The following is a 22,848-nucleotide window of genomic DNA, read 5'->3' on the forward strand; positions in this document are numbered from 1 at the left end:
GATATATGTCTCCACTATAATACTTTCCATATCATAGAATATCCATCCCAGTGATTTCTTTATTTGCCAGAAATTGGTAGGAGCAATGAGAAATACTAGGAATAATTTGTATTGCAAGATCTGAAAATATCATCACACACTGAATATTTGTTACAGGTGACACAATAGAAGTAAAGCCAAAGGACATGAGCAAGCAGTTTGCAGAGGAAACCATAAATGCATGAAAAGAGGTTCAACCTCATGCACAATAATAAAAAATAGAAATTAAAAGTGACTAACGTGCCATTTATAACCTATCAGATAGATGAAACTGCCGAGTTCGGTTTTAAAAACACTCCTATGGAGACTTTGGGGAGGGATGCTCTTATAATTTGCCAGAGTCCTGGAAATTGACACAATCACTGTGGAGGCAAGTTGGTGAAATCTATTAAAATTACAGATGCATATAGTCTTTTATCCATCAAGTGCAGGTCTGAAATGTGTCCTATAAAAATACTTGCATCCATGTGAAATGACTTACATACAGTATTATTCATTGCAATGTTATATATAATATCAAAAGACAGAAAATCACCCAGATCCTTCGATTAGAGATAGTTAAGTCATATTCACACAAAGGAAAACTATTCAGCTGGAGGAAAGAATTGGGTGCTCTTCCTATACTGAAAAAAAAAAAAGCAAGATGCAGACTGTATATATAAAATGCTACATTTGAGATTAAAATGTAAAACACATTTTATATTTGACCTTACTTAGGTATGACTAACTAAAGAATATACAAGGAATAAATTACAGTGATGATAACCTGTATTTGGTGGAGTGGGGTAGGGAGAGAAACTAAGGGAGGAGAACAGGGTGGAAGAGGATTTACAGCATATTTTTGTATTTTAATTTTTAGCCATTTGAATGTTACAAATTAAAATAATAAAATATATCTAACAAGTCGCAGTAATCAGAAATATACATGGAGGAGTCTTGTTGGTGAAAGGAAGTGTTTGGTGAAGCTTAGAAGAAACAGGACTGAGCCAGCCTGCCCTTGGGGTGGCCCGGAGGAGGGCTAGACGGGAGGAGAGCTGGATAGAAGGGTGCTCATGCCAAACAAGAGGAGATGCTGGGGATGAAGGGATTCCAGCTCTTCCACCCAGGAGCTCCCCAAAATCGTCATGGAACAAATGTGAGGCCAGAGAAACTGAAGGTCACTGAGGCTTGTTAACTTTCCCACAGTCACAGCAACTTTTGCCCAACGTGAGAAGCATAGCTGTGGCCCCAAAATCTGGTGCTCATTCTACTACTTTATGTCATGTTCTGCTTCAGATTCATTGTATAATTCTAGTTAAAAGTTATCACTGGCTGTAAAAGCTTGCTGAGGAACATATTCCATTTCAGTTTAATTAATGTAAGTATATTAACTATTGGCCAGTGCTTCCAGATTTGGATTGAAAGGAACGAGGAGGAACCGAATAGGATCCTGAGACTGAGGCGGGGTCAGCTGCAGTAGTGGAAGAGGGTGAGGAAGCAGAGGCTGGGCAGTCAGGAGGAAGTCTTTGTTGGCTTCACATTTTCAGCCCACGGGTTGACCTGCTTACCTTCACGTTCACGCAGAGGTAGGGAAGTGGAGAAAGGAGAAGTATTTATCATACTCAGCTGTGTTTACAGGTTATTTGCTTCTCATGTCTTCAATTTTTGTTGTTTTCTTTAAACCAGGAACCTTTCAGAACCAAATCCATCATTTAGCATGTTATTCAGTTCTCTAGTTAATCTCGCAAGGTAATTTCTGTTATTCTTTCCTCAGGTGAGGAGAACAAGACTTTAAAAGTCAAGTACGTAACTTGCTCAAAGTAACGCAGCAAGCCACAGAGCTAGCAAATGCCAGAGCAAAATTTCCTCCCAGGTCTGCGCGCCTTGAAAGCCTGCGTTGTATTCTAGTCACCACAAACCTGAACAGCATTGTGCAATATCACTGGGAAATATAATGATGACAGTCATGATAATAATTTGCTCCTGGCTTTCCTTATTCAAGTTCGCATACTCTCACAGTCTTGAATTACAGAAAGGATATTTTCTCTCCCGGACAGTTTTTTCTTCAGAACTAAGGTAAACAGAATGGAGAAGCTGCCAAGTGGAAACTTACAGCAGATGTTAATCATATTTAGACGCTAGAACCAATACTTTACATGCTAATGTTTCCCCAGACATTTAGCTTAAGTTGACATCCTGGTTGTATAACTGTTTTAACTGCATAATACAGACAAAAAATTGCTTGCTTTTAAATATATGTACCCTTTTAAAACTTTAAAACCAGAGTTCTAAGCTTGGAGATATTGAGGAAGAGAAATACTTTAAAAGACTAGATGCCCTGCTAGTAATGCATGGGTGAGCTCAGAGTAAAGGCAAGTTCATTTGTACTCGCAGCCTGAGTCATCTGAATTATCATTGTTACATCTACATGTCCTGAGCTAAATAGATTACTAAATCAAAAAAACGAGTTACTAAATAACAAGTACAGTATCGTATTTTTTCCAAATAAAATATTCATGAAAAATGTCTGAAAAGAAATGCATTGAAATGTTCACAGCGGTGCCATCTGGGTGATAGAATTTCCATTCTCTTATACTTTTCAGATTAAATACTTCTGTTATGAATATGGATTCATTTTGGAACCAGGAAAAATAAAATAATTTTATTTTTGAAATTTAAGAAAAGAACAAATAGGGAATTCCCTGTCCGTCCAGTGGTAAGGACTCCACACTTCCACTGCAGGGGGCATGGGTTCAATCCCTGGTCTAAGATCCCACATGCTGCATGGGGTGACCAGAATATAAATAAATACATAAATACAAATATTTTTCAAAAGAACAAATATGGCCTCTTGTAGACATTTGGCTTAGTATGTTTATCATGTGCAGTAAATTAAGCCCCACCTCCAGCACATCAGAGTCATCTGGAGGGCTTGTTAAAGCACAGATCACATGACTCCACTCCCACTGTTTCTGATCTAATAGGTCTGTGGTGGGGACTAAGTCCCGCATTTCTAACAATTCCTAAATGAAGTTGATGCTGTTGGTCTTGTGACTACACAGTATTAACCACATCCCTATTTCTTGATAACCAAGGTAGACTTTTAACAGATGAAGGCATGGTCTCCTTGAGGTTACTGATCTCATATTTTCCCATAGTACCTGGAGAGAAATGGGCATCCTATAGATAGGAGGTAGTTGGTAAGGATAGTTTTTGCTGTCACTGCCTTTTCACAGCAGCAGATTAAATGGCTTTTTTCCCTCTTAAAGAAGCTGTAATATCCCAGTTACACCCCATAACAATAACTGCCTTTTAAGGAAAATGATCCAAACCAAGTTTCTTTCTGTAAGAGTTTCTGTTTCTCATGCCTGTGGTTAAGTGAAATCAAAACTACAACTCTAGGGGCTTCCCTGGTGGCGCAGTGGTTGAGAGTCCGTCTGCCGATGCAGGGGACACGGGTTCGTGCCCCGGTCCAGGAGGATCCCACATGCCGCAGAGCGGCTGGGCCCGTGAGCCATGCCACTGAGCCTGCGCATCCAGAGCCTGTGCTCCGCAGCAGGAGAGGCCACAACAGTGAGAGGCCCGCGTACTGCAAAAAACCTACAACTATATAATTGATTGGAAAAAGAATATGTTGTGGACCACACTTATGTTGGAATATGTTGTAGAAACCACACTTCTGAAAAATAGAGGATTCCCGGGTGAAAGATGACAGGTGATTCAATAATCTCTATTGAGATGTATAGATGTTTGGTAAATAAAGAGATTTGGGGTTCATTCCTGGAATTACTTTTGGCATTTAGCCCAAGTTTTCTCCCCTTTCCTGGGGTCTGCCTGTATTCAATGACTGGTCGATGTAGAGGTATAAAGACTCATACCCCTCACTCCACCTCAGAAGGGTCATCCCAGCTTCGGAGCTCCTCACTGTAATTGGCCAAGGCCACTTTGTGACTGCACTGCAACTCAACATTCTCTGTCTCAATCCTCCTGGCTTCTCTTCCCTTAAGTGTTGATCCCATAGTACTCCCTAGTAAACTCCTTGTATGGTAATTTCTGTCTCAAAGTCTGCTTTCTCAGCACCTGAACTCCAATGCATAGCATATAGAACTTCCCTTTAGGGCCATAGAAAACCCAAACTCACATTCTGTTTCTTTGGTCTGGTACATATCCTTTTTCTAATGTGTTAATAGCTCATTCTTGCTATTTATGACTCACTTAAAAATTTTCCATTCACTGAAAGCCCTTACAGTCAGATTTCTCTGAATCTATTTGTGCCCCTGCAGATCACAACTCTTACCATGTCACAAACTACATTGTACTATAATCAATTACTTCTCTTTCTTTCAGCTAAAGTGTGAACTACTTCACGGTAGGCAAATGACTTCTTAAGTCTTTACCTGAGCACATAACAGGGACAATCTAAATATTGAATGAATGAAGAAATTTTAAATGTATTAAAAAAAAAGAAGGGATATGTCAGTACCATATTGTCATGGACAGCTGTATATGTGAGGAGACTCTGTCTAGAGATGAGAAGGTCTTGTTTACCTGTGTCTGCCAAGGGGTAAAGTTTTTTTTGTTTTTCAGTTTCTCTACTTTTCCTGGATGGGATATTTGGATAAGCTATTTCTTGGAGTAAAAAGTGAAGTATCTATCTTTCTCTGATGAAAGAGTGGTTTTTAACCTTGTATATTAAGGGCATAATAAAATAATGTCATGATATGTAGGGCCGGAGCCTCTCTTCTGATTGTTCTGGTCTTCTTAGACAATCCTTTTCTGAATTCACCCTTCCTGGGCCTTTGATCCCTGTCAGCCTGGTGATGGTTAGTTGTGCTTTCAACTGCCAAGTAGTATAGAAACCACTGGTACCAACTTAAAATTTTTGTTCAGTTTATAGAAAGCTTAATATGTTGGAAAAATTATGAATACATGGAAATGGTGTAAATGGCTTAATTTTTCTTCACTGAAGGTGGAGATGTGTACCTCTTAGCAACAGTGGAGCAAGTTTGAATAGAACAAAAGGCAGGTTCCCTTGACCCATAAATCATGTAACTTTTTCTGTGTAAGAGAGCTAAGTGCACATTGTTTTAGTGAAATTTATTCCAAGTTAAGTTTCAGTATAAGCCTTGTACTAAATAAGGCATAGATCCCTGGGGGAAATTTAATTATTCTAAATAACAGAGATTCATTTGGGTTCATGTCAGATGAACAAGGTTGTTATCAATCTGATCAAAACAGAGTTAGTTTGAGAGCATTAAGAACTGAATTCTAGCTGGTGTATTATTCAATATAACAGACATTTTTTAAGTAACACCTCCTAATCTATTATCACTCCTTGGGAGGGAGGGACAAGTGGAGGAGAAAAAGGCTGGATGGAGCTGGGAAGGAAATAAGCATATTTCCAGAGCAGATTGTGCTATTACAGGAAAAATACCTTGAAGTCCCCACTTTTGTCTAGTAGAGGGGTAGGGGAAAGAGGACACACTTTCTGTGGGTGGGATAGTGTTCAGGAGCTGAAATAAATAAAATAACAGAAATGTCCCCCAAATGCCTCTAGCTAAGTGGATTTCTACCATGGATTGAAATTAGAAGGGCAAAGAGATGAGTTTGGACATATCAGGGATTCCGTTGTAGCATTCTACAGGGAAATTGTCTCAGAAGATACCAGATCAAGGGTCCCGGGGAAAAAGGATATTAGAATTTCCATCAGTAGGTTCATGCTGTAAGTTCTAGGCATGAAGTTCCCTGGAGCACTTGGGGTCATATCTGAGGCCTTGAACATCAAAAACCACATGTGGCATTATATACACGTGGGGTAGAGTGTAAGATTCCAGAGGAAAGATTTCTTCCCCAAAGCATTTCTCTCAGATTGTCATGTGTTGTCTTGTGCAACTAATGCCTGACATATTAAAAATAAACAAAAAGTCAAATGAAAACAAAAAACACTAACTGTCCTTCTCTTTCACAGCATTCAGGGGTGTGGTTATAAGGGTTGGGCCACCGGAGATCCTAGTGTCAAACCCCATGGCTTTGTCAAAGCTGACCTTCTACTCCCAAGCAGAATTAGTGTGATTGGACCAGGTTGTGGTCCTCAGGATGTGTTCTTCTTAGAAGCTCCCTTGTCATCTCATGCAAATGGAACCCTCTGAGCCCACTCTAAGACCCCTGACACAAGCCACACTGGTATGAATCCAAGGACAACACTAGTTAAGCTCAAGCTAGGCATCTTCAGTACATAAGGAAAAAATGTAAAATATAGTACATTTATTACATAAATATATTTAGGCAATTCAGATGATGATATCATATCCTGAATAAACATTGAGTAAACTGTGAAACCCATACCTAGTAACGTATTTTTGAAGAAATAGATACACCCCTACCAGAGTACTAGCTCTGCTTGAGCCTCAGCTCTCCCTGAGCTGGGCTCAGACTCGGGGGTATAATAATCTACACAAGAAGGAGACCTCACAGCTTCTGCACCAAAAGAGAATCTTGCTTCTCTTATGCCTGGAGAATAGGAAGGACCAGATTCCCTCAGGAGCTGATGGAAGATAGTCAGCCATGGACAAAAGACCAGGCCACTGTGTCCTCTGTGAGTAGCACCAGCAGATGTTCAGCCTTGAGGCACAGCAGATCTCATGCTATTTGGGATAAGAGCTGGATGGAAAAATTCCTCACTGGACTTCACCAGCAGGTGGACAGCTGGAGATGTATCAGGGGCAGGAGAGAAAGGAAGGAGGGGCTCCTCCTGAGCAGTGAGGAGCCAAGATTGGAAGGTTAGAGGGCCTTCCAAGGAGTAAGCCTCTAAATTAAAGTAAGTGAATATAGCCTCTGGGAGGATATCAGGGTGGAAATCAGGAGGGGCTTCCTATCCATTAAAAAACTTGCTAAAAAATTAAGGAAATAAGGAAAATAAAAGAATAAAGGAGACCCTGGGTCTCTCCATATGGGGGTGAATGTTGACTCTCTCTGGTACCCACACAAGCAATATGGTTTGGTACCCCAGGGTTAAGAAGGGTAACTTACTGTTGCAGTGCTATTGAGGATAACAGGGATCTGTTCTCAAGAGTAGAGATCAGGCCATAGAAACTGGGGTCAATGCCATGTCCTCTGAAGAGAAGGGGACCAGGATCCCACCTTCCACGATGACTGCCAGAATTACCTTAAGCACCCTGAGCAGTGCCATTCAATGGAAGCTGTGAGTGAGAATCATCTGTAGACCTCCTTGCCCTTCTCCCTCATCAGCTCCAAGTCCTCATTTTATTTATTTATTTAAATGTATGATACAAGCTATATACAAATTCATATACATTGAAATGTTAACAAGAGCAAAGTAAAAAACAAATGAGTATTTACAACCTCTCTCCCTCAGGTACCCTCTAAGAAAGATTGTACATCTCCTTGCTTGGTTTTTGGTCTTTTGCTCTGCTGCGTTATGTGTATTTATAAAGTATAGAAAGGGATGCAGAAATTGTCCCAGAAAAAATATAGAGCAATTTTCATAATATAAAGGAAGAAAACAATTGGGAGACATATAGAAGAATGGATCCAGAAAAGCAGTGGCAGGAATCAAAAAATGGGCAAATTTCCATGTAGTCAGAGAAGATTTGAAGAGAGGGTCTCCAGGGATTTAGAAAGAGAGGAAAAGGGAAAATATCTTAAGGGTTCTGCAGTGCAGGGGCTGGAGAAATAGGGTACAGAATGCGGTGAGCAGAATCCAGATGGAAGAGCCTGGAAAAGATGGATTTTAAGAAGTTTTGTTCTGGGTTTTGAGTCCCAAAACGATCTGAATTGCATTTTCATATGACTTTGCAAAAAACATATTTTTTTGTTGAGACGTATGTAACTTTTTATTTAAAGAGAAAGAAAATGTTTTTAATTGGAATTTTTAAAGTTGGTACTGGCACAAAAATAAACAAAACTGCTTTAAGATTCCTTGCATACTCATGTATATATGAGAACTGATAATTGAATAATGGTTGTTTTTAAACTAAATGGGGAAAGCTTGACTGATGCAATAAATATTGTTGGGAAAATAGGATATCTGGGAAAAAAATTAGATTCCAAATCTCCCACAGTACACACAATGAAATTTGATATATACAGAATAAGAGGCAATAAGAGGGTTGGCTCTGAAGGCAGATCACCTGGGTTTCAATACCAGCTTTGCCATACACTGCTTTATGGCCATGAGCATGTTACTCTGCATCTCTGTGTCTCAGGTCATCCAGCTGTTAAGTTAGTATAATAAATCACTGAATGGTTATGGTTATAAATATATGAAACAAAAACAAACCTATTAAATACTAAAAGAAATGTGTATATAAAAAGTTTTAAAATTTTCAGATAGGAAAGCTCTTCCTGAGTGATGTGAAACACAAGGCTAAAAGGAAATGAGCAACGCATTTTAATACATGAATTAAAAACAAAAGTCTCTCCAATACAGAACTATCAAGAAAATTTAAAGACGTGAAAAAAATCTTAAAACATGCAATAGAATAATAATATTTTCAATATAAAAAGAGCTCAAAAAAGTTTAACCCAATAGCAACATGAGCAAGAAATATTGAGGTAATTTTCAAAAGCAGTAATAGCTACAAGTAGATAATATACATGTGCCAAATAATCAGCCTTCCTAGTGATCATGGATTTTTCATATAAATGAAAAATATGATAAAGAACAAGATAGCTTGGTGATGGTTGTGGTAAGAGCCCACACCTATACACAGTAGAAACATAAAATTTTTTAAAAATCAGTAATTAATTTAGTAAAAATTACCAAAATTTTTGAACCACTAGACTCACCAAATGCAGTTCTAGGTACTTATATTACAGAAATATTCTGTCCATACCCCTGCCCAAATATGAATACGAATTTATTTATAGCAGCCCTATTTATATAAAAGGGAATTGTAGTCAAATTAATGTGCTATTATAGAGGATTGGTTAAGTAAACATTGATCCCCTCATATTATGGAATACTAGCTACACAGCAATTAAATTCATTTAGGTAAAGAACAGTCACCTAAATCCAAGCTTGTTCATAACATATTGAATTATGTTGAATGAAAAAGCTAATTAAGGAATAAGAATGATTACACTGGGGAAAACTGATGTCTCATTATTCCTAGAGAGTGGGATTTGATGGAATGGAGGGTAGAAATGAGATCTTTAAACTCCATTTTAACTTTTGGGACCTAGGTATCTTTCCCCCTTTTTTTTTTTCTTAGCTATGTGTTTAAAATTGACTCTTGTAAATTGTGTCCAGTATTTCTGTTTTTCTGAAAAGAAGGGGGCTTATCTTAGCTCAGTATCCCAAAGTTGGTACTGGAAGATGACTCCTGACTTTGTATCACCAGGGACAGTATGGAGGAACCACTTCACTGGACTCTGTTAAAAGGTGAAGGTGGAACAGACAGAATTTGGATAAAAATGTTTTCCTGATAATATATAAATAAGAAAATTTTAATATGTTTCTCATTTGATGAATAAAACCATTGAAATAGCTTTAAATAAGAGTAAGTAACTGACTCCTGAATGCTGATTTTTTTCTTTACTATATGGTTTTTCATAGTAGTTTATGGATGAATAAAGTATATCCTGATTGTTTCCTCCAGCACTATTCTAGATCTTGGATCTATGTTTCTGCACCTCTTGGTATTAACTTATTTTCTCTTTAGAGCAAATATTTTCACTAAAAAGGATGTCTCTAACTCAATATCTTGCTTCAAACTTACCTTTAGCACTTCCAGCAATTGTTGAATAAGTTCCAGAAGAAATTTCTCTACATGTATCTATTCCAATCAGAAGGGATGCTCTTGGATGAAATTAACACGAAGGAAGAACTTCTGGGATGCAAGTTAGGGAAGAAAGACATTGAGAAAAGGACTTCTGGTAAAGAATTAGCCAAGATCTCTTACCTGCAGGAAGTATGAACCTACAACAAAACTTTACAAACTCAGAAGGATCCTGCAGCAATCCAAAAGACCATTGTGATGTTGCCAGACTAACCAGATTTAAAAAAACTCAGAAGATTATGAACTTACTTGCATCTCTAGCTTATTTACATCTGTAGCTTTCTTGCAAATTTTTAAAATACGTGTTTCAGTATCAACAAGAAAATGAGAAAGTATCTTCACACTTTGTGAAACTGTACTTCACAGAGGAAGGTATAAACTGTACTTCACAGAAGAAGATATCCAAACCATCGACAAACTTGAAAAAAAGTGATCAACATCGTGACTGCTCATGGGAGGTAAATTAAAGCCAGAATCTCACCACAACACACACACCAGAACAGCTGAAACTAAAAATATTAAATTAAAAAATTTAAAACACTGACATGACAATTGTTGACAGGAATATAAATTATTAAAACTTTTGAAAAGTGTTTGGTAGATTCTATAAAGATAAGCATGTATGTACCCTGTGACAAAGCCACTCCACTACTGGGCATATATCCAATAGAAATTATTGCTTAGATCCACCAAAAGAAATGTCCAAGTATGCTCACAGAAGCCGTAATCATAGTAGCCCCTACGCATGCCAAAGAAAGCAAAAGTACATTAATACTAAAGTGACACATATATTTTGATCTATTCAAAAAACATAGTACATAACAATGAAAACAATGAATTACTGATACACAAAACCAATATGGATGATTTCACAGACGTAGCATTGAGTGAAAAAGCTAGATATAAATAAAGTATCTGAAGTGTATTTTCATTTATAAGTTCAGAAATTGGCAAAACCAATCCATGGTGATAGAGGACTCAGAGTGGTTAGACTTATGGTGGAGTGTTGATTAATAGGGCTCAAAGGTAGTCTTACTTTTACCTTAAGGAACTGTATTTTCTACTTACTATAATAATTTTGCTTCCTTCTGTTTGCTTCATATTTATCGTTATTATTCCACCACAATATTAAATACTAGAAGGGAGGTAGGCATTGTTGTCTTTTACCTAATTTTTAGGAAGAATACAGGCGTATCTTCTTTATTGTGCTTTGTAGATACTGCGTTTTTTCCAAATGGAAGATTTGTGACAACCCAGCGTTGAGCAAGTCTATCAGCACCATTTTTCAAACTTTGTGTCTCTGTGTCACATTTTGGTAATTCTCACAATATTTCAAACTTTTTCATTATTATTATATTTGTTATGGTGATTCATGATCAGTGATCTTTGATGTTACTATTGCACAAATTATGACTCACTGAAGGCTCAGATGATGGTGAGCATTTTTAGCAATAAAGTATTTTTTAATTTAGGTATGTGCATCATTTTTTTAGACATAAAATGTTATTGTACACTTAATAGACTACAGTATAATTTAAACATAACTTAGATGCACTGGGAAAGCAAAAAATTTGTGTGACTCACTTTATTGCAATATTGGCTTTATTGCAGTGGTCTGAAACTGAACCTGCAAGATCTCTGAGGTATGCCTGTATTCCAGTTTATCATTTCTCCTGTTTATAAAGAAAGCTGCTTGATGTTATTCTCATGTTTCTGTTTATTTCTCATCAGTTTGGAATTTTTAAAGATGATGCATATAATTTCTTTTTCTTACAAATATCACATCAAAATATTTGAGAAGAAAGTTTATTTTTCTCATGTTAAATACTGATGAATAGATTGTTTTGAATTGTTCCCAGGAGTTGGATCAAAAATCCATGTTACTGGTTGCCTTATCAATTATGGTAACCAACTTAGAAAAACATTATACAAAAATCTTCCAAGTGCCGTTGTATTAAAAAATTAAATATATTTACAGAAATCTAGAATAAGTAAATAATGTAAAAATGAAGAGGAAGAGGTAAGCTTTAAAATGGCTATGTCAGCCTGTGTTGTTATGTACTACGTAATCTGACCATATCAGGCATCCAATATAATTTAAGGGAGGTTCTGGAATTTTTTCCATTCTGATTTTAATAACATATCTTTGTCCTCTGGTTTCTCTTTGCTAAGAAGTATATTTGAATGGCTGAGTGCTGTTAAAAAAAATAAGTCTTGTGTTCATTAAGGATGAACATAACATGGTGTAATATTAACTAACCAAATGCACTAAGACATATGAATACCTGGACTTAATTTATTTGCTTACTGTTGACACGGTAAGCAAGTGCCTTCTGTGACTAATGTTATTCTGCCCTCTACTGGTTCAAATTGAAATCCCCAATTTAGATACATTCCAGGAAAACAGCTTTAAGGTAGAATTTTAATGAAATTTTCCCCTTAAAAAGAAAACAAGCAAAGGAGATTGGTTCAAGATGGCGGAGTAGAAGGATGTGCGCTCACCTTCGCTTGTAAGAGCACCAAAATCACAGCTAACCACTGAACAACCATCAACAGGAAGATACCCCACATCCAAAGACAAAGGAGAAGCTGCAACAAGACAGTAGGAGGGGCACAGTCACTATAAAATCAAATCCCATACCTGCTGGGTGGGTGACCCACAAATTGGAGAACAATTATACCACAGAAGTTCTCCCACTGGAGTGAAGGTTCTGAGCCCCTCATCAGGATTCCCAGCTTGGGAGTCTGGCAAGGGGACTAGGAGTCCCCAGGGAATCTGACTTTGAAGGTCAGTGGGATTTGACTGCAGAACTTCCACAGGACTTGGGGAAACAGAGACTCCACTCTTGGAGGGCACACACAAAATCTTGTGTGCACCAGGACCAAGGGAAAGGAGCAGTGACCCCATAGGAGACTGAATCAAACCTACCTGCTAGTGTTGGAGGGTCTCCTGCAGAGGCAGCAGGCGGCTGTGGCTCATTGCAGGGACAAGGACACTGGCAGCAGCAGTTCTGGGAAATACCCATTGGCATGAGCCCGCCCAGAGGCCGCCACTAGCCCCACCATATAGCCTGTAGGCTCCAATGATGGGTCACCTCAGGCCAAAGAACTAACAGGGAGGGAAAACAGCCCCACCCATCAGCAGACAAGTGGATTAAAGTTTTACTGAGCATAGCCCTGCCCACCAGAGCAAGACCCAGCTATACCCACCACCGGTCCCTCCCATAAGGAAGCTTGCAGAAGCCTCTTGGATAGTCTCAACCACCAGAGGGCAGACAGCAGAAGCAAGAAGAACTACAATCCTGCAACCTGCAGAACAAAAACAACAATCACAGAAAGTTAGAAAAAATGAAAAGGCAAAGGATTATGTCCCAGATGAAGGAACAAGGTAAAACCCCAGAAAAACAACTAAATGAAGTGGAGATAGGCAACTATCCAGAAAAGGAATTCAGAATAATGATAGTGAAGATAATCCAGCATTTTGGAAAAAGAATGGAGGCAGTGATTGAGAAGAGGCAGGAAATGTTTAACAAAGACCTAGAAGAACTAAAGAACAGAGATGAACTGAAATGAAAATACACTAAAAGGAATCAATAGCAGAATAACTGAGGCAGAAGAACGGGTAAATGACCTGGAAGACAGAATGGTGGAAATCACTGCCATGGAACAGAATAAAGAAAAAAGAATGAAAAGAAATGAAGACAGCTTAAGAGATCTCTAGGACAACATTAAATGCAACAACATTCTCATTGTAGGAGTCCCAGAAGGAGAAGAGAGAAAGGACCTGAGAAAATATTTGAAGAGATAATAGCTGAACTCCTCCCTAACATGGGAAAGGAAACAGTCAACCAAGTCCAGGAAGTGCAGAGATTCCCAGGCATGATAAACCCAAGGAAGAACATGCCAAGACACACAGTAATCAAACTGATAAAAATTAAAGACAAAAAATACTGAAAGCAGCAAGGGAAGAACAACAAATAACATACAAGGGAACTCCCATAAGGTTATCAGTTAATTTCTCAGCAGAAACTCTGCAAACCATAAAGGAGTGGCACCATATATTTAAAGTGATGAAAGGGAAGAACCTACAACCAAGAATACTCTACCCAGCAAGGCTTTCATTCAGATTTGATGGAGAAATCAAAAGCTTTACAGACAAGCAAAAGCTAAGAGAATTCAGTACCACCAGACCAGCTTTGCAACAAATAGTAAAGGGACTTCTCAAGGCAGGAAACACAAGAGAAGAAAAAGACCTATGAGAACAAACCCAAAACAATTAGAAAATGGTAATAGGAACATATGTATCAATAATTACCTTAAATGTAGATGGATTAAATGCTCCAACCAAAAGACATAGACTGGCTGAGTGGATACACAAAGAAAACCTCTATATATGCTGTCTACAAGAGACCCACCTCAGACCTAGAGACACGTACAGACTGAAAGTGAGGAGGTGGAAGAAGGCATTCCATGCAAATGGAAATCAAAGGAAAGGTGGAATAGCAATGCTCATTTCAGATGAAATAGACTTTAAAATAAAGACTGCTATAAGAGACAAAGAAGGACACTACATAATGATCAAGGGATCAATCCAAGAAGATGATATAACAATTGTAAATATATATGCATCCAGCATAGGAACACCTCAATATATAAGGCAAGTACTAACATCTATAAAGGGAGAAATCGGCAGTAGCACAATAATAGTGGGGGACTGTAACACCCCACTTTCATCAATGGACAAATCATCCAGACAGAAAATCAAAAGGAAACACAGACCTTAAATGACACATTAGACCAGATGGACTTAATTGATATTTATAGAGCATTCCATCCAAAAGCAGCAGAATACACATTCTTCTCAAGTGCACATGGAACACTCTCCACATGCTGGGCCACAAGGTGAGCCTCAGTAAATTTAAGAAAATTGAAATCATATCAAGCATCTTTTCTGATCACAACACTATGAGGTTAGAAATAAACTACAAGAAAAAAAACTATAAAAAACACAAACACATGGAGGCTAAACAATATGCTACTAAACAACCAATGGATCACTGAAGAAATTGAAGAGGAAATCATAAATACCTAGAGATGAATGAAAATGGAAGCACAATGATCCAAAACCTATGGGATGCAGCAAAAGCGTTCTAAGAAGGAAGTTTATAGCAATACAGGCTTACTTCAGGAAATAAGAAGAATCTCAAATAACAACCTCAACTTACACCTAAAGCAACTAGGGAAAGAAGAACAAACAAAACCTAAAGTTAGTAGAAGGAAAGAAATCATAAAGATCAGAACAGAAATAAATGAAATAGAGACAAAGAAAACAATAACACAGATCAATGAAATGAAAAGCTGGTTCTTTGAAAAAATAAACAAAATTGATAAACCTTTAACCAGACTCATCAAGAAAAAAAGGGAGAGGACTAAAATCAATAAAATTAGAAATGAAAAAGGAGAAGTTACAACTGATACCACAGAAATACAAAGGATCATAAGAGAATACTACAAGCAACTGTATACCAATAAAATGGACAACCTGGAAGAAATGGACAAATTTTTAGAAAGGTACAGTCTCCCAAGACTGATCCAGGAAGAAATAAAAACTATGAACAGACCAATCACAAGCACTGAAATTGAAGCTGTGATTTTAAAACTCCCCGCAAACAGAAGTACCGGACCTGATGGCTTCACAGGCAAATTCTATCAAACATTTAGAGGACAACTAACACCTACCCTTCTGAAACTGTTCCAAAAATTTGCAGAGGAAGGAAAACTCCCAAACTCATTCTATGAGGCCACCATCATCCTGATACCAAAACCAGACAAAGATACCACAAAAGAAAGAAAATTACAGGGCAATATCACTGATTAACATAGATGCAAAACCCCTCAACAAAATACTAGCAGTCCGAATCCAATAATACATTAAAAGGATCATACACCATGATCAAGTGGGATTTATCCCAGGGATGCAAGGATTCTTCAATATTCTCAAATCAATAAGTGTGATACCCCACATCAACAAATTAAAGAATAAAAACCATGTGATCATCTCAATAGATGCAGGAAAATCTTTCGACAAAATTCAGCACCCATTTATGATAAGAACTCTCCAGAAAGTGGGCATAGAGGGAATCTACCTCAACATATTAAAGGCCATATATGACAAACCTACAGCCAACATCATACTCAATGGTGAAAAGCTGAAAGCATTTCCTGTAAGATCAGGAGCAAAACAAGGATGTCCACTCTCGCCACTTTTATTCAACATAGTTTTGAAAGTCCTAGCTGTGGCAATCAGAGAAGAAAGAGAAATAAAAAGAAAGAGAAATAAAACTCTTAATATTCTAAGTGCTTTGTATACACTATTTCCTTGTAGACACTGGGCTTTTTGCTGCTGTAGCCGAATAGCTTTCAACACACACACAAGAACAAAGGCACATGTGTGAACCACCCCCCTACCCTCCAACACACACACACATGTACAGGCACCCATGTATGAATGATACAGACTGGCTTCTAGACCAGCTAACCCAAATTCTCCAGAAACTCATGCCTGTTTCTGCCCAGGTTACTTGTTGACCATCTGAATAGTCAGGTGGCACTGACTGCATCCCCCCACTCTCCAGCCATTATCTCTGCAGGATGTTCTCCTATACTAAGCATTTTCCACTTGGGATGGATGTGGCTATAAACACATGTACTTTTCTATGGTGCTTTCTAAACTGCAGCTTGCCCGCACATATTTTCATCTTTCTTTTATAGATATAACCAAAGGTATAAGTTTAGATAAGAGGCAGTATCAGAACAGAATCAATATACCGTGGATAAGAGCTCCCCAGGTCTGTGACTCAAGCACTGCTGTTTTATTTTTGCAGTCTCCATTCCTAGTTCTCGTCTATAAAAGCATGTCCAGCTCTTTATTGGTCCATATCCTCAAATTTGTTATGATAAAAGTATGGACTTAGCATTCTTTGACGTATGTCAGGTGCCTGCAGATTCTCCCTCATCCCAAGAACTTAATATGTCCATTGGTCCTGAACAAAGATGCTTCACTGAGATTCAGCCCCAAAATCAGCCTGGGAAGTATAGGTATTCTTGTTTCCAGTGTAGGTCTCACATGGGAAAACATCAACTCCATTGCAGTTTCTGTGTGCATTGATTTAGATTTAAAAATTGAACACATGAGCATATAACTTTTGAGAAATTGCATGTATGTTTACAAAATAAAGTTTTATACATTGTAATGAGAACATTTTGTTCTATAAGATATAAATAACATGTGGAAAATAAGTATGTGATAAATTTAAAGCTGTCAGCCTTATGATCATTGAATATAATTCATATTTCTCTGCTTTTAAGGTCACCATTGTTGATTCTAGGCTTCAGTTTTCAGTTGGTAAAGGAACTTCTAAAATGCATGAAAACCTGAACTTTGTAAGGATCATTTTGTCACCGTTTTGTGAAAGCTTAGTTTTCTTCCTTTTTTTCTTTAATTTCTTTTACAAGTTTGTTAATGAAGAGAAAGCACCTGTTGATTCCCACTGCGACAGTTTGTTAAACATGGGGTCTGTATTCTTCCCCCTTTAGGGAAAGGTTCATTCCTTGAAAGTAACTCTTCTTATCCAGTCTTGAATCCTCACTTCTAGCAAGTTCTCTTCTAAATCTCTCTCTTGTCCCAAACACATCTCCAGCTGTTCTGCTGCTGCTGATGTCCAATGTGGAATTTCTCCAAGAGAGTCTCATCCCAAACATCCTGGGCCCTTTGTACTGAAGATGCTACAGAGAAATCTCAGGGAAGACAGCGTGATGTGGACTCCTTGAAACTGCCCAGCATCCCCTGGATCTCAGAGATCAGTCAGATGTGTTTTCCAGAAATAACAGATGGGAAGCACTTGCTTTTTGTTGGAGAAACACTAAGATGTGCCTCTTGTCCAGACCATGACCTGAGTCACCTCACAACTTGAGCAAAATTTGGGGCAGAAGAATGGAAGTTCTTTAAATTTTTTTCTGTAAAGTATTTTGCACTGATTTGATAGACTTTTATAGGCAGGTTCCCAAGGAAAATGTGCATGTGTAAATGTCAAATAAAGATGTGAAAAGATGCTCAACATTATTAGTCACCAGGGAGATACAAATTAAAAGCACAATTAAATACCACTTCCTATTTATGGAAGTGGCTAAAATTAAAAAGATTGTGCATAACTGGTACAGAGGATGTGACATCACTGGAATTCTCCTCCATTGCTGGTGGAAATATCAAATGGTACAACCACTTTGGAAAATGGTTTGGCAGTTTCCTAAAATGTAAAACCTATACCTTTCATATGATACAGCTGTTCTACTCTTAGATATTTACCTGAGAGAAATGAAAGTACATGTCCTCATAAAGACTTATACATGAATGTTCTGAGCAGCTTTATTCCTATTTAAAAACCCTGGGGAAAAAAATGTCCATCAACAAGTGAAACAATGAATTATCATAGATCCATAAAATGGAAGATTATTCAGCAATAAAAACAATCAACTATTGAAACATGGTAAAATATGGGTGAATCTTAAAATGTTGAAGCCGAATGAAAAGAAAAAGAGCACATACTGTTTTATTCCATTTACATGAACTTGTAGGAAATGCAAACTTGTCTTTAGGGACAGAAAGGGCTGACTGGCAGGGTGAGAGGTGAGGTTGGAAAGGGAAAGGGATTACAAAGGTGCATGAAGAAACCTTTGGAGGGTGACTGGCATCTTCATTATCTTAATTGTGATGGTTTTATGGATGTATATATAAATATCAAAACATGATTTAGATTTATATTCTCTGCAGGTAGGAGATCTTTGCTATGTCTGTACCAGAAGACCTTGTTCAATGTTTTTTTCTTCTATAAGGCACGTTCCAGCAGACCCTCCCTGCTATTTTCTGCCAAGAGTGTACCTAAGGATTGGAATAGAGACCCATGAAGGATTTCTCAGCTGATGGAACAGCTAAAGGTAAATTTGGAGCAGGATACTGAATCAAAAGAGTCCTTTTGGTGCAAGCTCTGGCTCTATGGAGGAAACAAACCACTACCAAGAGGAGCAGAAACATAGCTCTAAGACCTAGAAGAGTCTGGAGAAAAAAGCCAAGAGGTGCTTTTTATTCATTCATACTAAGAAAACTCAAATGTTGAAGAAATAAACTTCCAAGATTGAAAACATTACCTTTGTATAAAATTATCTCAAAGTTTTTATTAAATGAGAAACATCACTAGCATTCTCTTCTTTCTGTATTGGTAGACAACTCTGACTGCTATGTAAAGTTTTAAGTGGTCAATGCTGTCTGCTCTACTTCTGCCTTTTAAAGAGTCCAGTCAACCATTTTCCCCCATGTTTTCTCCTGGTGATACAAAGACAGTGCTCTTTTTTTCAGTATCAAACGTGTGGGATACTAAGCTAAGATGGACATCCCTTGCTTCAATCTAATAGAAATGTTGGAAACAATATTAAAAAATCAATTCTAAGTATATAGCTTATTTTTTTAAGTAAACAAAAAGCGATCTATAGGTTCCAGAAAACAAAAGGAAGTCAAATGATCTTATCTCTACCCTTTATTTCCTAAAATCCTAATCTTTAGGAATAGCTAGATATCAATTTTCACCAATGTGTTTACTCTTATCCCTTAACTTGCTTTTTCACTCGAGAAGACACTCAGAATATCATGAACATCCTTGGATGCTGGTGAGTATTGGTCCACCTTATTTAAGTTAATGTGGCTGCACAGTATTCTGTGAAGGAATCCTGATTTACTTAACCATTCATCTGTACTGTCACACATTAAGTTGATTTCAATTACCGTTCATATAAATAATGCTACACAATGAGCAAATTTGAGTATTCACTTAGTATTTCTGTAAGATAGACACATACTGCTATATTTGCTGGGTCTGATGCTTTAGAATTTTTGATAGATGTTACTAAACTAATGATCAATAGTGTTTGAAATTTTTACACTTCTACCAACTCTGTAACTGTGCACTTTTACCCCAACTACCACCAAGCAATCTTGTTGTTGTTGCTGTTCATCAGATTTTTCATTTGAAATTTCATTTACAAAATCTGTGATCAGTAGGAGACTGATTATTTAGCATATGTATGTTACCCACTCAGTTATTTCTGCTTCTGTAAATCGCCTCTTTATATTCTTTTGCCCAGATTTTTTTTGGATTCCTAAACTTTCTTGAGCTCTTCCTATTAGTAAAAATGTTAATGCTCTATTATACGTTATAAGGTTTTTCAATACCATGTGTTTTAAAATTTTATGATGCTTTGCTGAACAGACTTTTTAAAAATTAATGTGTTAAAATGCATTGCTCTATTTCTTTATCGTTGCTGTATCTAAAATCTTTGCATCTGTTAACAAAACAGGCTGATGTAGTTTCTTTCATTATTCTGATTTTTATAGAGAAGAAAACAGAGCCATGGAGCGATTAATAACGTTCCCAAGGTCCTGGCCTCATTTTAGAATCCAGGCCCTCTGAATGCACAGCTTGAGCTCTTTACCAATTTTGGGAATATCCAAGTCCACAAGGATGAGAAAGACAGCCGGGAATCTGAGCATTCTTTCTCCAGGACAATCTTAAATAGATAAATAATGATAAGTTCTTTCTCCCCAATTCCCATTTGTCCCAGTCATAATAGGCACCATTCCCTTGTGACAGACTTTTTATGGTACCATTAATTTGGTCATCACTTTCCTTATACCTGTTACAAACCAGCCTTGTCATCCTCAGAACATTTCTGTGTTTGACTAGCAGAGTTATCTAAAAACTGAATTTGGGTGATGTATACATGTTGTGTTATATGAAGTATTTATTTTCTGCCTTTATTGAATTTCCAATCAGGCTCTGATTTCCAGGCTCTGATTGCCTCCTTCCACAGCCAGCCATTCTGCAACTTGTCTGAAAATACAGCTGGAGGCAGAAAACCATAAATGTAGACAGAAAACCATAAACCAGTCCATGGCCTGGGGGTTGCGGACCCCTGCTCTAGATCTATCCATGTTGTTGCAAATGGCAGGAATTGTTTTTCTTTTTATGACTAATATTCCATCATGTGTGTATACCGTATTTTCTTTTTTCAAATATGAATGGACACTTAGGTTGCTTCCATATCTTGACTATTATAAATAATACTGCAGTGAACATTGAAGTGCATAGATCTTTCCAAATTAGGGTTTTTCTTTCCTTCTGGTAAATACCCAGGAGTGAAATTGCTGGATCATATGGCAGTTATATTTTTAATGTTTTGGAAAACATCCAGACTGTTTTCCATAGTGGCTGCACCAATTTACAATCCCATCAACAGTGCACAAGGGTCCCCTTTTCTCAATATCCTCGCCAACACTTGTTATGTGTTGTCCTTTTAATAGTAGCCATTCTGACAGGTGTAAGGTGGTGTCTAATTGTGTTTTTCAACTGCATTTCCCTGATGATTAATGGTGTTGAAGATCTTTTCATGTGTCTGTTAGCCATCTGTATATTTTCATTAGAAAAATGTCTATTCATATCCTTTGCCTATTTTTAATCAGGTTGTTTGTTTTATTGATGTTGAGTTGTATATGTCCTTTGTATATTTTGCATTTTTTTCCCGTTGAATATATTGTTTGCAAGTATTTTCTCCCATTCAGCCGATGGCCTTTTCATTTTGTTGATAGTTTCCTTCACTGTGCAAAAGCTTTTTAGGTTGATGTAGTCCCATTTGTTTATTTTTGCTTTTATTTCCCTTGCCTGGGAGATGGATCCAAAAAAAATATTGCTGTGTCAAAGAGCATACTGCTTATGTTTTCTTCTAGGAGTTTTATTGTTTCAGGTCTTACACGTAAGTCTATAATCCATTTGAAGTTTATTTTTGTATATAGTGTGAGGAAATAGTTGTTTCATTCTTTTACATATAGCTGTGTAGTTCTCCCAACCATTTATTGAAGAGACTGTGTTTTCCCCATTGTAATATTCGTGTGTTTTTTTGTCATAGATTAGTTGATCATGTAAGTGTGGCCTCTTAAACTATCCTTTTTTTTTTTTTTTTTTTTGCGGTACACGGGCCTCTCACTGTTGTGGCCTCTCCCATTTTGGGGCACAGGCTCCGGACGCGCATGCCCAGCGGCATGTGGGATCTTCCCGGACCGGGGCACGAACCCGTGTCCCCTGCATCGGCAGGCGGACTCTTAACCACTGCGCCACCAGGGAAGCCCTATCCTCATTTTTTAAAATTCTTTTTTCTGTTTAGCTTGGGTGATTTCCACTGCTCTGGGTTCCAGTTCACAGATCCATTCCTCTGTATCATCTAATCTACTGTTGATTCTTTCTAGTGTATTTTTTATTTCATTTATTGTATATTTCAGCTCTGTTTGGTTCTTCTTTATATTTTCTAAGCCTTTGTTAAAATTCTCACTGTGTTGATGTGTCCTTCTCCTGAGTTTGCTGAGCATCTTTATGATCATTACTTTGAACTCTTATTGAGTAGATTCCTTATCTCCACTTCAGTTCTTTTTCTGAGGTTTTGGCTCGTTCTTTTGTTTGGAATATGTTCCTCTGTCTCCTCATTTTACCTAATTCTCTGTGTTTATTTCTACATATTAGGTAGATCAGCTATAGTTCTGGATATTAGAGAAGTGATCTTATGCAGGAGATGTCCTAGGGGGCCCAGCAGCACACTCTCCTCTGATCACCAGGCTGTATGCTCTAGGGGTGCCCCCTGTGTGGGCTGTGTGGGCCCTTCTGTTTTGGTGGGGCTGACTACTGTGGACACACTGGTAAGTGGCTGGCCCCTGGCCCAGTTGGCTGCCAGGCCCTGCCTTGTGTGGTGGCTGCTGGCCCGCTGGTAGGTGGGGCCTGGTCCCAGGGCAGCTGGTTGTGGGGCGGGGAGTGGCAGTTCAAATTCTTGAGGGCCTGCTGGCTCCTACAAGTATTTCATAGTTCTTGATGCTTTGTTTATTGAGCAATTGAGCATTACATGACTGGTGCATTATTCTTCTAGTGGAATCAGAACT

At 37.9% G+C, this 22,848-nt stretch overlaps 1 protein-coding gene across 7 annotated transcripts in view; it reads left to right on the top strand.

The window, feature by feature from the left end:
• Window positions 1-22,848, top strand: part of IFNE (interferon epsilon) — a 38,275-nt gene that overhangs the window by 11,726 nt on the left and 3,701 nt on the right. The window contains exons 2-5 of one of the 7 annotated variants that reach the window (XR_003429178.1): window positions 1,793-2,094; window positions 9,765-10,276; window positions 11,430-11,461; window positions 17,519-18,812. The exons of 1 other annotated variant lie outside the window; for it this stretch is intronic. The gene's annotated coding sequence lies outside the window, so the exon portion shown is untranslated. 5 more of the 7 variants (XR_003429179.1, XR_003429181.1, XR_003429180.1 and 2 more) reach the window with 5 other exon arrangements.

Source organism: Aethalodelphis obliquidens, unplaced genomic scaffold, assembly GCF_003676395.1.
Source record: "Aethalodelphis obliquidens isolate GAN/ISIS:26980383/991018 unplaced genomic scaffold, ASM367639v1 scaffold64, whole genome shotgun sequence".
NCBI lineage: Eukaryota > Metazoa > Chordata > Mammalia > Artiodactyla > Delphinidae > Aethalodelphis > Aethalodelphis obliquidens.